This window comes from Chiloscyllium plagiosum, unplaced genomic scaffold (genome assembly GCF_037043375.1).
Source record: "Chiloscyllium plagiosum isolate Xiang-an unplaced genomic scaffold, Cpla_swu_hap1 HiC_scaffold_35, whole genome shotgun sequence".
Taxonomy (NCBI): Eukaryota; Metazoa; Chordata; class Chondrichthyes; order Orectolobiformes; family Hemiscylliidae; genus Chiloscyllium; species Chiloscyllium plagiosum.
In genome coordinates this window covers 14,210,546-14,226,128 of record NW_028270173.1, presented here as the reverse complement: position 1 = coordinate 14,226,128, position 15,583 = coordinate 14,210,546, and the positions used below count along the sequence as shown (strand labels likewise).

Genomic DNA, 15,583 nt, shown 5'->3' with positions numbered 1-15,583 from the left:
TGGACCAAGAACACAGGAATAAGGAGGGGATGAGTTGACACATTCAGAAACTAACAATCAAAGAGGTTCCTACCAACGGGGCATGGGTAAAATTAAAAAAAGCTGCAGAGAGTCACAGTGTCCCCTGGCTCATTCTGAGCTCTGGGTATTTTTGGAACAAGTTGCTGATGTCACAATGAGTGACCATGTGACTGGATGGAATCAGACTCAACAGGACAGATTGACAGACAGACAGACAGAGGCCTTTGCAGGATGTTGGACAGGGAGAAGGGAAATGAGGGAAGTGAATGGAGAGTAGATACCTGTCCATTCTCCCTCCTCTCTGCCTCCTGTCTCACAGCCAATTTCCCAGACAGGTCTTCAATCTCATGTCCAAGAATGTGGTACTGGAAAAGTACAGCCGGTCAGGCGGCATCCTAAGAGCTGGAAAATCAACGTTTCGGGCATAAGACTCCGCTCAAAACGTCTATTCTCCTGCTCCTCGGATGCTGCCTGACCGGCTGTGCTTTTCCAGAATCACGCTCTTCGACTCTGTTCGCCAGCTTCTGCAGTCCTTGCTTGCCCTTTCAATCTCATGTGCTCACAGTATCGCAGTTTCACATCCATTGTACTCTCCAGGTTAACCACTCCGTTTGGCAGAGAGTTTCATAATCCCAATACCATCTGGAAAGAAATAATTTCGGGTATTAGAAGGAAGGATCCTTTGTAACGCCTTTTACTGTCAGTTGATTTTCTTTCATTCTGAGCCAGTGTCAGTGGGAAGGATCCATTGAACACAGAGGCCGATTTTTTGGAAATGTCTAGAGTTCACAGCATTGATTGGAAATGCACTGCCTCATCTCTCCAGCCTTCCTTTGGAAAGGAACCTTCCAGAAACGGGTGGGGAACTGCCTCAGCTCCAGTGGGAGATGTCAGTTGTGGATGAGTGGGAGTGCTCTTCCCTCTGAGTCAGGTCAGGGGTATCGAGGCCTGGACAATAATCCAGACGGAGCCTGCCGTGCGGGACTGAGAGGGGACAAGGCAGCTGCTCTGCTCACTGGGCTCCAGGTACCTGACGTATTCCCTCCATCACAGAAAATGTTCCATGGTCCGTAAAGTGGCTTCCTATTGTTGTGAAAGGCAGTAAATAAATGCAAGAACTTTGAAATCCAATCCCTGGAAAGACTGTTTCGATATCTGCTATCCCGCTATCTGCTGAACATTGACAATATTTTGTGCATGAGGTTGAGCGACCTACACAATATCGGTTATGGATCTGGGTCTTACACCGGATTTCACCAGAGGGGTTGTCACCGGCCATGAGGTCAGTCTGCAGCAGGGTGGAAGTGACAGTGGTTCCCAGCCATCACCCCCACCGCCCTCTCTCTCTGTCTGTTTCTCCCACCCCATCTCGATTGGCAGCATCATGTGTCCATTCACACTCCTAGCCCGCAGTCAATTCCCCTTCCACATTTTAAACCTGTTTCTCTTTCAAATATGTCGACAGAATAAAGACTTGTTTACGATAAGGGACAGATATGGATTAATGACTGGTGAACATAGGGACACAAACAGGAGGAGTGACTGGGAAATTCCCGCGGTGACAGGCTGTGACTGACAGGAGCCACAAGGATCAGTATTTGTGCTCCAGCTATCCACAAAATATATCAGTGAATAGAAGCTGGGGGCCAAATGTAATCTTTACAGATTTGTGGGGAGCAAAATTCGTAGGGGGAAAGTGTATTGTGAGGAAGATGTAAAATAGCTTCTGAGGAATTGCCAGGCTTCATGAATGGGCAAGAATATACCGGATGGAACATAATGTGGATAAATGTGAAAACAATGTGGAGAAAGAGATTTGAAGGGTATTTCGGGAAGGATGAGGTTGAAGAGTGCAGGTGTACAGTGGGACCTCAGTGTCATTGTCAGTAAATCGCCGAAAGCTTTCACGCGGGTGCAGCAAGGTATGAGGAAGGCTAAAGTAATGTGAGTGAGCCTTCATTGCTCGGGGATCTGAGTACAGGAGCAGGAACGACTTGCTTCAGTTGGCTAGGAGCTCAGTTAGCCTGCATCTGCAGGACTGTGTGTATATTTGGTCTCCATATCGGAGGAACTATATCGTCACCATCCAGGGAACACAGAAAAGGATTACCAGACTTATTCCCGGGATGGCGGAACTGTGTCCAATGACGAGAAACTGGGCAAACGGAGCCTGTATTCCCCAGAGTTTTGAAAAATGAGAGGCGATCAAGCTGAAATTTACAAAATGCTTAAAGAGGTGGACAGTGCCGCTTCAGGTGAGATATTCCCGCCGGGCTGGAGATTCCTGAACCAGGGCCCAACTTCAACATAAGGCGGTTCTCAATTCGGTCTGAGATGAGGAGAATTTTGAATTCCCTTGGATGGCTGTGAATCTTTGTGATTCTCTACAGCAGAGGGGCGTGAGAGATCACTCTTTCAGCATGTTTCAGGATGGAGTTTCCAGGTTTCTGATTACCAACAGCATTCAGGGTTATTGGAATCGGGAGGGTAAAAGGCACTGGAGTAATCGATCAGACAGAATCATGTTGAATGGTGGGGGCTGAATAGCCGAGACTCATTCCGATTTCCTGTAATCAGTCTCTGAGTATTGCGGTGAAATTCCTCGGGGAAACGTTGAACTGGATGTATTTACCAGCGCAGGGATATCGAAACTGAAAGTGGTTTGAATCAGGAAGTGCTGAGGGTGAACATGGCGTCCAGACAGCAGCTCCTGAGTTTCACCGAGGAGACAATTTGTCCCATTTGTCTGGATTTCTTCACCGATCCGGTTATACTGGATTCTGGACACAACTTCTGCCGCTCCTGTATCACCGAGAGTTGGGAAAAGAAGGAGATAAACTCCTGTCCGGAATGTAGAGAGGAGTTTACGGAAAGAAACCTCAGGGTAAATCGGGCCTTAGCGAATCTGGCGGAGAAAGCTCGAAAATTAAAGCTGGATCCGACAGAGAAGGAAAGTAAACCTCACTGTGAGGTACATCAGGAAGATCTGAAGCTGTTTTGTGAAACTGACAAGAAGTTGATCTGTCTGATTTGTAGAGATTCGCGGGAACACAGAGAGCACCGCTTCCTGCCGATCAATGAGGCTGTTGAAATCTACAAGGTAAACATTGTATTTTGTCATCGGTATTTCTAAGCAATCTGTTCAGACCATCTTTGAGACTCGTCTGCACTCACACACCTCCGTCAGAGACCAGAAACAGGAATTGTATCGCTGACAATTGCTCTCCTGCAGCGTTAGTGTTCTTCTGAAATAGTTTTAATAAGGAATTAGCACATTTTCAGGGGCGAACACTTTGAGATTGTAATTTTATTTTCCAATTCTAGGATCAGCTGAAATCTTACTTAGATTCTCTCACAGAGAAGAAATCGGTGGTTCTCCAAACGGAACTGACCCAGAAACGGAAGATTTCCGAAGTGAGGGTGAGCTCTCCCTGTGCTGATTCTCTGGGATCTGGGTTAGTTTTGTTCCCTTTATCGTGGGACATTAATGAGGTTTCACATTTCATTTGGTAGGAACAGGCGAGCAGTCTGCAGACCCACATCACATCCGAGTTCACTAAAATGCACCAGATTCTCACTGAGAAAGAGCACGTTTTCTCAGAGATCTCAGGGAAGAAGAGGAGAGGGTTGTAGAACCAATGGAGAGAAACCTTCGAGAGATTCAGGAGAATTTAAATTCTATTGAGGAGGAACTCTCAAAGTTGCAGAAACAGATGGATCAAAAAGACGAGCTGATATTTCTGAAGGTAAGGGAAGATATTGCATGTTATTTCAGATACATTTCAGACATAATGCTGACTGTAGAAATAATATCGAATTTAGTGCAAAGAAAGTTAACTGAACTTGTGACTGTCTGGACGATTCTGCTGTTGTCTCTGAATTAGGCTCAGTGCTCCCGAAACGTTCACTCTGAAGTCTGTCCACAGATCCTTCCAAACCTGTTGAGAATTTCCAGTAATCTCTGTTTTCTGTAACTGTTGCCACACTGTCTGCAGATTCTGGGGATTACAGACATTCTCCCGAGAATCAGTTGTTATTTTGTTTTTGTATTATTATCTGTGTTCCCAAAGCTTAATGATCTCCTAGAACTCCCATTATAATCCAGTTCCAGTTCCATGTGGAGGGTGTGTGGGTATGTCTGGTACAGTGGGAGTGTGAGAGTCACTGTGTCTGTGAACGGGACTGATGGTCAGTTCCAGTTTATTTTACCCTCTCCTCAATCTTCTTTCCAAAATGTATCACTTCACACTTCCGTGTTGTGTCTGCACATTTCAGCAACCTGTCTGTCTCCTCCTGAAATCTGTTACTGCCATCCTCACTGTTTGTGATTCATTTCTTTCAGGAGGAAGCTTGTCGGAAGAGAAGGTAGGACATGCTCTTTACTGAAATTCTGCACAGTTTGCTCAGGGATAGGTTATTTAGTGTTTATTTCCTGGCTATTGTCACTGCTTTCTTTAAAGGGTGGTTTATCGGGCGACATGAACTCCGGTTATGCTCACACACAAAGTGTTTTTTACAACAAGAAGCTCATTACAGGTGTGAAACAGCATTAGCTTTGATAAAACTGTTCTATAATATTGTAAACAATGACAAGATGTCTGTAAATAGTACAGCCTGGTTCTCAGGCTGGAAGTGATCACTGCCCTGATTTGGGCTGTTTGTGTGACTGTGACCTTCCCCTGACCCTGAGAGAGACACACGGCCCATATTTCCAGGGAATGGCCATCCCTGTCCCTGCATGGCTCCTGACCAGCCTGAGACAGTCAGAGTTTAAATGGGGAATCACAGAGTCATAGAATTATAGTGGCGTACGGCACAGAAAGACTCTTTGGGCCAACTCGTCCATGCCGATCAGTTATCCTAACCTAATCTAGTCCCATTTGCCAGTACTTGGCCCATATCTCACTGCACCCTTCCTATTTATATACCCACTCATATGCCTTTTAAATGTTGCAATTTTACCAGCCTCCACCACTTCATCTGGCAGCTCATTCCATACACACACCACCCTCTGCATGAAAATGATGCCCCTTATGTCCTTTTATATCTTTCCCCTCTCACCCTGAACCCTCTACTTCTGGATTTCCCCACCCCAGGGAAAAGACCTTGTCTATTTACCGTATTTATGCCCCTCATGATTTTTATTAACCTCTACACGGTCATCCCTCAGCCTCTGATGTTCTAGAGAAAACAACCCCAGCCAATTCAACCTCTCCCTACAGCACAAATCTTCCAACACTGGCAAGATCCTCGTAAAACTTTTCTAGTCCTGTCAAGTTTCATAACATACTTCCACTAGGAACAAGACCAGAATTGCACGAAAATTCCAAAAGTACCTGTGGCTAATATCCTCAAGATGTGGATGCTGGTGGGATGTTAGGAAAGGACAAGGGAAGCCGATTGTTGTTACAGGAGAGAAGAGAAGGTGAGGGCGGAAGTGTGGGAGAAAGGTTGGACCATTTGAGGGCCCTGGAAACAACAGTGCTGGGGTATCCTTGGTTGAGTAAGAAACTGGACATCTCGGAAATTCCCTTGTCAAAGTTGGCACCATCGGAAAAAATGTGATATGGTGGAGAATTGGGAGAATGGACTGGAATCGTTACATGTAGCAGGATGCAAGGATATGCAGTCCGGGAAACTGTGGGAGTCCGTGGATTTATAATGGATATTGGTGGCCTGTATATTCCTAGGAAAGGAATGGAGGAGTCAGAGCTGGACTAGGTTAAGGTAAGAGCGGTGTGGAAGCTTGAAGTGAAATTGATAAAATTTTCCAATTCCAGACATGAGAGTGAGGAGGCAGCATTAATGTTATCATCGACATACTGCAGAAAGCCTTGTGGGTGGGGGCCGGAATAGGACGAGAAAAGGAATGTTTCACATACACCCCAATTAGACAGATATAACAGGGGCCCATGTGGGAAATGATTCCTACCCCTCCGACCTGAAGAAAATGAGGGGAGTTAAAAGAGAAGTTGGTGAGGGTGAGGCTAAGCTCGGCCAAGGGGAGGAGGGTGGTGGGGGTGGGCACAGTTCAGGCCTTTGTTCCAGGAAGAAGCGGACAGCCCTGAGACCATCCTGATGAGGGATGGAGGTGAACAGACATTGCATTTTTTTAAAAAGTTGAAAGCCGTTTAAAACCTGAGGCATTATCTGTTAGCTCTAACCAAATTAGCCCTAAAACCCATAGAAACCAGGCACATGGAAGATATGCGGTTATGACCCTCCACCCCCCGGACAAAAAACACAGGGACAACCTAACCTTGTTAAAGGAGCAACATTGTCGCCCCTCTCACTCACGCGACATTCTCAGCCTTCCCACACACATCTCATTTTCACTCTCTCCTCCTCTCTCCCAATTCTCCTCCTCAGAGTTATCTTCCTCATTTTCAAACCCCCTCCCCCTCGCTGCCAACTTCCCTCTCCATTTCCCTTAACCCCTGCCTTTCACCTCCTCCAATCTCATGACCTTGCACACAACCCATCTCTTTATTCACCCCATCATTGTCTCCTCAGATTCCTTGTCCCTATCTCTCACTTCTGTCTCCATACAGGCCCTACTCTCCTCACCCTCCCTCCCCAACACCTTGCCATGGATCACCACTCCCTACCTCGAAGCAACACTCCCTCGTGGTCTCCCACCCAACTATCTCCTGCTCTCACTGTCTCCCTTCTGCTCACTCCCCACTTCTACTCTCTTGACCCTACTCTGTGTACTCACCTGATGAAGGGCTTTTGCCCGAAATGTCGATTTTACTGCTCCTCGGATGCTGCCTGAACTGCTGTGCTCTTCCAGCACCACTAATCCAGAATCTGGTTTCCAGCATCTGCAGTCATTGTTTTTGCCTACTCTCGCACTCCCTCTCTGCCCTCCTGATCACTCTCCATTCATTCTTCCCTCTCCTTCACTGATCCCTCTAGCTTAGCTTCCCATCCTGGTTACTTACTCCTTGACCTCATTCTTCTCTTGGTTTGTATCTGCATTAATTGTCCTTTAGCCTGACAGACCATGGCCTCACTGCATTCTCCACCCTCCACCTGACTCACCTCCACACTCTTCACATCCATCCATTCCTCTAAATTGTTCACCATTCAGTCCTATCCCCACCCTCCCTCCATTTCCAAACGTTGACAACCTCTTCCCTCCACCTCATTCTCCCCTCCACCTCCCCCTTACAATCTGGTTTCCCACACTCTCCAATCTCCATTGCTATCAATGTTCCCTCACTCCCTCCTGATTTCCCTTTCCCCCTCAATATCACAGCCCCCTCCTGCTCATTCCTCACACTCTCTCAGCTCTCCCTCACTGTCCCCTCAATCACAGCTTCCCAATCCAGTCACTCTCCCCTCAACCTCACACTGCTCTCACCCTCTGCCTCACACTGCCCCTCACTCCCATCTCACACTCACCTTCCCCTTCCACTCCATTCCTCCATAATCACTCTGCCATGATTTCCCCCACCCCAGACTCTCCCCTCTTTTAATCTTGCCTCCTCACTATCCCCTTCCTCTTCACTCTCACCTCCACTTCTCTTCCCCTCCACCTCATCCTCAAATTCACTCACCTTCTCCACATTCCTCAGACTTGCTCAACTTCCAAGACCTGATTATCTCCTTCCTTTTAAATCCCTGGCCTACAGTCCCCTCATCTTGACTCTCTTCTCCCCTTCACAGACTCGACCTCATCCTCCAATTCACTGACCTTCAGAATGCCCTTATTTTGTTCTCTCACTTCCACATACGGATTAATTCCCCATACTCTTAACATGTCCCATCCCTCTCATATACCTCGTCACTCCATGCCACACATTTTTCTCTCCCGCTCACTTATCCCTCCCATGCCCAAAAGGAACCTGTCCTTCTTCCCTCCAGCTCAGCCATCCCTTCCTCCTCACTCTCACCTTCCTTTCTCTCTTCCCCTCACTCACTGCATCTTCATCTCTCAACCCTCCCATTCACTGTCTCCATCTCCAATGCTCGATCGTCCACTTATTTGGCAAATCTTTCCTTATGCTTTCATTCTACACTCTCCTATCCCATCCCAAACTGTTCCCCTCCCTCACAAAACCCCTATACCCTCTTCCCCCATCTTTACTCAGCTTCCACTCATTCCATCCACTATCACTTCCCCATTTCTTCAATCTCCCATTCCCTGATCTGAAATTTTTAAAAAACCTCCCCTCATTTCCTCCCACTCTCCATCATGCTACCCTCCCCTTTCCCTGAATCCTCCCTGATAAATGTAACTCCACTCTACCCCTCCCTCAGTCTCCCCACTCCCTTGCTGCCCATCACTCCTGCCTCCCCTCACTATCCTCATTCCCACCCACATCACCTCACTCTCCCCTTCCTCTTGCATTCACCAACCTTCCACTTACTGTTCCCTACCCTTCCAGTTCCACTTACCGTCCACTTTCCTCACTCTCCATTTTCACTGACACTCATTTTGTTATCGCACTCCTCCCTGTGCTCACTTCCCCATTACTCTTCCCTCCTCTCATTCTTCCCTTCCTGTCCCTCCTTTCCTAGTTCCATCACCCTCAGTCTCCAACTCACTCTCCCCTTCTAATTCGTATCTTCCTCCTGCACCTAGCCATCTCCCATTGGAGTCCATGTCCATCCATCTCTCTCAGTCTCTCCTTTCCCTCATTCTGCCCTCCCCCCATCCTGTCCATATAATTCATTCTCACTAACTCCTTCAGTCTCCCTAACCTCTCCCATACCCCTCACTCTTCCCATCGCTCTCCCGTCACCCTTCTGGCCCCTATCATCTGACACTCCCCTATGCTGTCCCACACCCCCTGGTCTCCCCTCACTCTCCCCTCTACTTCCCCAACCTTTAGTGCTTCTACTCCATCCTCTTCTGCCACACAATCTGCCCCTCGCTCTCCCCTCACTCTCTGCATCAGTTTACTGTCCCCAGCACACTGGAATTTGTCACGACCATCACACTTCCCATCCCCACAATTCCCCCTTCTTCTCCCCACTCCTCCTGGCTCTCCAGATGATGGCACTGCAGGCACTCCCCAAACTGCTCTCTCCCTTACCCAGCCCTAGGAATACCCCTTCCCATTGCTCTTACCTGAGCACTCACCCTCGCATTGCTCTCCCTCCTCTAAGCTCCCCCTTAATCTCCACACCACTCTCTCTCATACCACCCCCTCAGTCTCCCTGCTCTCCCTCCCACCTCTCCTCACTCTCCACCCTCTATCCCAACTCTCCTCACTCTCTCCCTCTCTTTAATCTTCCTCTCCCTCCTGCGATAAGGTTAATGTTAGGGTTAGTGTTCTGTTCTTCATTTCCCCACTCACTCCCCTCCAAATGAACCCTCTCACCTCACCTCCCTCCTTATCCCTCACAGCCCTCGGCCTTACCATCCTTCCTCCTCATTGCTCCACTCTCACTGCACTCCCCCTCACTCACTCCTCTTTCCCTGTCCCTCCACTCCTTCAAACTCCTCTTTTCCAGATTCGCCCTATCTCCCCTTCACTCTCACCCCCCTGTATCGGTGAACCCCTCACTACCTGCTCCCCTCACTCTCCCTGGCCTCTCTCTCTCCCTCCCTCTCCCTGACGGTGTTATTTGATCTCTCCCCCAGCTCCAGCTTCTCTGACTCTGGATCCGAACACAGCGCATCCCCGGCTCATCCTGTCTGAGGACCGGACCAGTGTGAGACTCGGAGACACAGAGCAGCGGCTCCCTGACTCCCCGGAGAGATTTGATTCCTCGGCCTGTGTCCTGGGATCAGAGGGATTCACATCAGGGAGACATTACTGGGAGGTGGAGGTGGGGGAGAAGACCTGGTGGGGTCTGGGAGTGGCCCGAGAGTCTGTGATGAGGAAAGGGGAGATCATCCCGAGCCCGGAGACCGGATTCTGGATTGTGAGGCTGGTACCCGGATGCCGTTATTTTGCCGCCACCTCCCCCTGGGTGACCCCCCTCTCCCCGAGTGTGAATCCCCGGAAGATCGGGGTTTTCCTGGACTATGAGGGTGGACAGGTGTCATTTTACAATGCGGACACCATGTCCCATCTCCACACTTTCACCCACACTTTCACTGAGAGGCTCTTTCCCTTCTTTAATCCGGGATGGAATTACGACGGGAAAAACCCCGCCCCACTGACAATCTGCGGGATTAAAGGGCACTGACAGATCCATCCCATAATTTCACCCCGTCCCCCTGCCTCCTGCCAGCTGTAAACTGATGGGGGTTGGTCTCAGTCTGGGGGAAAGAAGGACGGGGAGAGAAGAAACAAATAGAAGCTCAATTGTAGAGAGGGACTGACTGGGTAGAGTGAGCTGTGAGCTATAGGAACCCGGGGACCTTCCTGTCTGTAATGTTGCTCCACAGGCGGGAGGTGGCGCTACATGATGGTGTTGGAGTTGGATCAGTCAGTGGGTCTCAGACTGGGCTCAGGGGAGTCTTTCCAGGGGGAGACCAAATCATTTCACTGCCGGTCAGTGGAGTCTTTCCAGGGGGACTGGGCTCAATCAAAATAAAAATGTCAGATTGATCTTCTTTAGACTTCCGCCATGTGTCAATAATGTATACCCCATACATAGAACATAGAATAGTACAGCACAGAACAGGCCCTTCAGCCCACGATGTTGTGCCGACCATTGATCCTTATGTGAGGTAAACCTAATGTACGAACCCTCAAATTTCTGTGACCATATGCATGTCCAGCAGTCTCTTAAATATCCTCAATGACCTCGCTTCCATAACTGCTGCTGGCAACGCATTCCATGCTCTCACAACTCTCTGCGTAAAGAACCCGCCTCTGACATCCCCTCTATACTTTCCACCAAACAGCTTAAAACTATGACCCCTCGCGTTAACAATTTCTGCCCTGGAAAAAAGTCTCTGGCTATCAACTTTATCTTTGCCTCTCATTATCTTGTCCACCTCAATTAGGTACCCTCTCTTCCTTCTTTTTTCCAATGAAAAAAGTCCGAGCCCAGTCAACCTCTCTTCGTAAGATAACTCCTCCATTCCAGGCAGCATCCTGGTAAACCTCCTCTGAACCCTCTCCAAAGCATCCACATCTTTCCTATAATAGGGCGACCAGAACTGGACACAGTATTCCAAGTATGGTCTGACCAAAGTTTTATACAGCTGCAACAAGATCTCATGGCTCTTAAACTCAATCCCCCTGTTAATGAAAGCCAAAACACCACATGCTTTCTGAACAACAACATGATGTCATAACATTGAGAAATTGGTCTTGTTTTGCTCAGGTTTGTAACTATTGCCCAGAATGTTACTGCTTTTTCATAAAATTGGAAAATTTGAAAACCTCAGATTTGAAAGTGATGGGTGAACTGATCATTTATGTCATGATCATATAATATTTAACCATGTTTGAAACCATTCAGTTGATTGAGCTTTTGACTGAAGACACAATTAGGATTCAGAGGGAAATTGATCCTGAACTTGGAAAATGCTTTTGAGAAATGGTCACCTGAAAGAATTAGAATTAAAATTGAAGCCCATGGAATGAAATGCCAGGGCGGCATGGTGGCTCAGTGGTCAGCAGTGCTGCCTCACAGCACCCGGGATCCCGGTTCATTTCCAACCTTGGGCGACAGCCTGTGTGGAAGTTACATACTCTCCCCGTGGATTTCCTCTGGGTATTCCGGTTTCCTCCAACAATCCAAAGATGTCCATTTAGGTGAATTGGCCATGCTGAGTTGCCCATAGTATTAGGTGCGTTAGTTAGAGGTAGATATAGGGGAATGGGTCTGGGTGGGTTACTCTTTGGAGGGTCGGTGTGGACTTGTTGGGCCAAAGGGCCTGTTTCCATACTGGAGGGAATCTCATCTAATCATAACATGAAGATGAATTTGACAGGGTGACAGTGAATGAGGACTTTTGTGATGAGTTTTACAGCAATGTTCTGTGTTGGCCTGTTCCAGGCACAGGTCTGGCAGCATTTGTGCAGAGAAAATATTTTCTCAATCAATTTCTATTTTGTTTCAGATTTCCAGCATTTGCAATTCTTTGTTTGTTGAACACGAGGTGTGTTACAAACTTCAATTTTCACTGCCAAGGAGTGCTACAAAAACAGAAATTGCTGGTGAGAATCAGCAATCTGGCAACGTGAGTGGAGGGAAGGAAGAGACAATATTTAGGTCTCGTGACACTGCTCCAGGTTCTCGAGCATTTTTTTATTTTTGTAGGAAACCTTGTGATTGGCAGTGAAATGTAGATTCTTCCAGATCATTTCAAAGGGTTGATGAATTAGGTTTCAAGTAGGCTGAGGCATTAACTTCCCCACTGCTGACCAAGGACTCTTGAATTCCCTTTTACATTGCAGGGCTATGCCTCTGTGGTGAGAAAGAGACTCTGAAGCCTGTCTAACCCATCACATAAATCAACACATTTCTACACCCTCCCACTGGACAGACACAAGCAGATCTGAACAAGAGTCACACTGGATTTGAAACATTTCTCACACCTCAGCTGCTGCCAGACCTGCTGAGTTTCTCCAGCATTCTCTGTGCTTGTGTGGAATTTGAAGCTGCATAGGGCTGTTGAGGCTGGGTCATTCAGGATATACAAGGCTCAGATGGACAGATTTTTAACAAGGAAGGAAATCAAAAGTTATGGAGTTCAGGCCGGAAAGTCAATTTGAGAATGATCAGATTAGCTATAATCTTATTCAATGGCAAAGCAGAGGAGAGGTCACATCTGACAAACCTCAGTGAGTTTTTTGAGGAAGTGACAAAGAAGATTGATGAGTGCGATGGAAGTGTGTTTTTCTGACTGGAGATTTGTGACCAGCGGTGTTGTGCAGTGATCTGTGTTAGAACATAGAACATAGAACAATACAGCACAGTACAGGCCCTTCAGCCCACGATGTTGTGCCGAACATTTGTCCTAGCTTAAGCACCCATCCATGTACCTATCCAATTGCCGCTTAAAGGTCGCCAATGATTCTGACTCTGCCACTCCCACAGGCAGTGCATTCCATGCCCCCACCACTCTCTGGGTAACGAACCTACCCCTGACATCCCCCCTATACCTTCCACCCTTCACCTTAAATTTATGTTCCCTTGTAACACTCTGTTGTACCCGGGGAAAAGGTTTCTGACTGTCTACTCTATCTATTCCTCTGGTCATCTTATAAACCTCTATCAAGTCATCCGTCATCCTTCGCCATTCCAATGAGAAAAGGCCTAGCACTCTCAACCTATCCTCGTACGACCTATTCTCCATTCCAGGCAACATTCTGGTAAATCTTCTCTGCACCCTCTCCAAAGCTTCCACATCTTTCCTAAAGTGAGGCGACCAGAACTGCACACAGTGCTCCAAATGTGGCCTAACCAAGGACTTGTACAGCTGCAACATCACCTCACGACTCTTGAATTCAATCCCTCTGCTAATGAACGCTAATACACCATAAGCCTTCTTACAAGCTCTATCCACCTGAGTGGTAACTTTCAAAGATCTATGAACATAGATCCCAAGATCCTTCTGCTCCTACCACCTTAATAAGAACCCTACTGTTAACCCTGTATTCCACATTCTTATTTGTCCTTCCAAAATAGACAACCTCACACTTGACAGGGTTGAACTCCATCTGCCACTCCTCAGCCCAGCTCTGCATCATATCTAAGTCCCTTTCCAGCTGACAACAGCCCTCCTCACTATCCACAACTCCACCAATCTTTGTATCATCTGTAAATTTACTGACCCACCCTTCGACTCCCTCTTCCAAGTCATTAATAAAAATTACAAACAGCAGAGGATCCAGAACTGATCCCTGTGGAACTCCACTTGTAACTGGGCTCCAGGCTGAATATTTACCATCTCCCACCACTCTCTGACTTCGACTGGTTAGCCAGTTTTCTATCCAACTGGCCAAATTTCCCTCTATCCCATGCCCCCTGACTTTCCGCATAAGCCTACAATGGGCAACCTGATCAAATGCCTTACTAAAATCCATGTACACTACATCCACTGCTCTACCCTCATCCACATGCTTGGTCACCTCCTCAAAGAATTCAATAAGACTTGTAAGGCAAGCCTACCCCTCACAAATCCGTGCTGGCTGTCCTTAATCAAGCAGTGTCTTTCCAGATACTCATAAATCCTATCCCTCAGTACCCTTTCCATTACTTTGCCTACCACTGAAGTAAGACTAACTGGCCTGTACTTCCCGGGGTTATCCCTATTCCCTTTTTTGAACAGGGGCACAACATTCGCCACTCTCCAGTCCTCTGGTACCACCCCCGTTGACAGTGATGACAAAAAGGTCATTGCCAACGGTTCTGCAATTTCCTCTCTTGCTTCCCACATAATCCTAGGATATATCCCATCGGGCCCGGGGGACTTGTCTATCCTCAAGTTGTTCAAAATGTCCAACACATCTTCCTTCCTAACAAGTGTCTCTTCTAGCTTACCAGTCCGTTTCACACTCTCCTCTTCAATAATACGGTCCCTCTCGTTTGGAAATACTGAAGAAAAGTACTCATTCAAGACCTCTCCTATCTCTTCCAACTCAATACACAGTCTCCCACTACTGTCCTTGATCGGACCTACCCTCGTTCTCGTCACTTTCATGTTTCTCACATACGTATAAAATGCCTTGGGGTTATCTTTGATCCTATCCGCCAAAGATTTTTCATGCCCTCTCTTAGCTCTCCTACTCCCTTTCTTCAGCTCCCTTCTGGCTATCCTGTATCCCTCCAATGCGCTGTCTGAACCTTGTTTCCTCAACCTTATGTAAGCCTCCTTCTTTCTCTTTACAAGACATTCAACCTACCTCGTCAACCAAGTTTCCCTCACAAAACCATCTCTTTCCTGCCTGACAGGTACATACATATCAAGGACACATCGTATCTGTTCCTTGAAAAAGTTCCACATTTCCACGACATCCTTCCCTGACAGCCTATGCTCCCAACTTATGCTCCTCAGATGCTGTCCTTCAGCATCGTATTTACAAATTACAGCATCATATTTACGGTGTTGAGACACCGTACAATAATAATTTGGAGAGAAATGTGAATGTCTGAGCTTGCAGTGTGTGACATGATGATAAAACCTCAGACTGACACTTGAGTTCAGTACTGGGGGAGTGCTGCAGTATTCGGACTGCACTCCATTCAATTACACTTTGATTCAAACCTCATGTCGGGGTGAATATAAAAAAGGTCCCATGGCCAATGTTTATCCCCATACAACACCAAATCGATTAGATGATGTGTTCACATTGCTGTTTACGGGAGCCTGCTCTGTACAGACTGGCTGCTTTATGTTCCATTTTGCAACATTAAATACAATATTGAAATACTTCGTAGACTGTAAGAAGCTTTGAGATGTCATTACAAGTGCTTTGCAAATTCCAGTCTTTTTATTTGAGGCATTCAATAGGTTATTCAGGAGCTTGACAGGGTCCCTAATCCATTCAATCACTTGTGACAGTGACTCACGGTTATAAATATAAGACAGTCACTAATATATCCAGTTGCAGGCTTCCCCTCTGTTGACTAAAAGATGCAGCAGCAGAATGAGGTCAAAGAAATGTGATGTGTTGCATCTCTAAAAACCACCCCGGGTCTC

General features: G+C 47.2%; 1 pseudogene across 1 annotated transcript; it reads left to right on the top strand.

Annotated features, from left to right (window-relative positions):
* The first annotated feature begins 2,156 nt into the window (after nucleotides 1-2,156).
* On the top strand, nucleotides 2,157-15,363 carry LOC148140083 (zinc-binding protein A33-like; annotated as a pseudogene). The gene is made up of 5 exons (XR_015752911.1): nucleotides 2,157-3,121; nucleotides 3,346-3,441; nucleotides 3,535-3,767; nucleotides 4,364-4,386; nucleotides 9,606-15,363. The product of XR_015752911.1 is annotated as a zinc-binding protein A33-like (transcript).
* The last annotated feature ends 220 nt before the right edge of the window (nucleotides 15,364-15,583 follow it).